This window comes from Humulus lupulus, chromosome 5 (assembly GCF_963169125.1).
Source record: "Humulus lupulus chromosome 5, drHumLupu1.1, whole genome shotgun sequence".
Taxonomy (NCBI): domain Eukaryota; kingdom Viridiplantae; phylum Streptophyta; class Magnoliopsida; order Rosales; family Cannabaceae; genus Humulus; species Humulus lupulus.
Window position 1 is genome coordinate 153,245,224 of NC_084797.1, and position 1,241 is coordinate 153,246,464.

The 1,241-nt window shown below is 40.7% G+C and overlaps 1 non-coding gene across 1 annotated transcript; it reads left to right on the forward strand.

Annotated features, from left to right (window-relative positions):
- The first annotated feature begins 809 nt into the window (after positions 1 to 809).
- Positions 810 to 916, forward strand: LOC133781232 (small nucleolar RNA R71). The gene has a single exon (XR_009870019.1). It is a non-coding gene; the product is annotated as a small nucleolar RNA R71 (small nucleolar RNA).
- The last annotated feature ends 325 nt before the right edge of the window (positions 917 to 1,241 follow it).

A 1,241-nucleotide genomic window follows, 5' to 3' on the forward strand; every position in this document is an offset into this window, starting at 1 on the left:
TCCCACTCCTCAAGGATATTGCATTACACTACTCTTTAGGATTAACTTCTGTAGTGCTAGGCAAATTTCCTTGAGCTCTATTAGACATTAAAGTAGCCAACTACCCTATTTGAGTCTCTAAACTCCTTATGGACGCCCTGGTTTCAGTCATAAATTGGTTAAATACATCAGGTTGGGGTTCAGCGGGTTTCATTGGCATTGGTTGTGGTCTATTTTGTGGTTGATAATATCCAGGTGGAGGGTGAAGTTGTGCATGTTGCTGTAGATATGGTGGCCTATTTTGTGCAGGTGGATATTGTGGTTGAGGTGAAGGGTAAGGTTGTAGAGTGTTTTGGTTATTGGACCAGGAAAAATTAGGATGGTTCTTCCAACCTGAGTTGTAGGACATGGAATTTAGATTATTGGGTTGTTTTTGGTAATTCCCTATAGCTTGTACTTCTTCCATGGGCATGTTATTCATATCTAGAGCAAGGCATTGGTTGGGTTGATGGGTTGTAACACACACTTCACAAAGGTTTTGAACTTGCATAGCTTGAGATGGGAGTGTAGTCTTTTGTAATTGCTTTGTCAAGGCTGCTACTTGAGCAGTAAGCATTGATATGGCATCCAATTCCATCATTCCAGCCACCTTCTTTGATTGTCCCCTTTCAGTTGGCCATTGATAATTATTCATCGGCATCTCCTCTAATAGCTCACATGCCTCATTAACACTCTTACTCATAAGGGCACCTCCCACTGCAACATCTATAATTTTTCTAGTCTTTCCATTAAACCCATTATAGAAATTATGCACCAGCATCCACTTTTCTATTCCATGGTGTGGACACTTCCTTAACAACTCCTTAAAGCGCTCCCAAGAATCATACAGTGACTCTCCATCCATCTGATAAAAATTATTAATTTCTCCCCTCAATTTTGCAGCCTTCGCTAGAGGAAAGAACTTGGCAAGGAACTTCTGAGCTAACTCCTCCCGTGTAGTGATATAATTTGCCTGTAAAGATATCAGCCAACTCTTCGCCCTATCCCTTAGTGAAAATGGGAATAACCTCAGTCTTATAGCATCATCACTCACCCCATTCATCTTAAACGTTGCACATAACTCTAGAAAATTAGCTATGTGTAAATTGGGATCCTCCGTTGGCATACCTCCAAACTGAATAGTTGACTGAACCATTTGAAGAATTGCAGGCTTAATCTCAAAATTGTTTGCAGCAATGGTTGGAGGTCTAATGCATGAATGC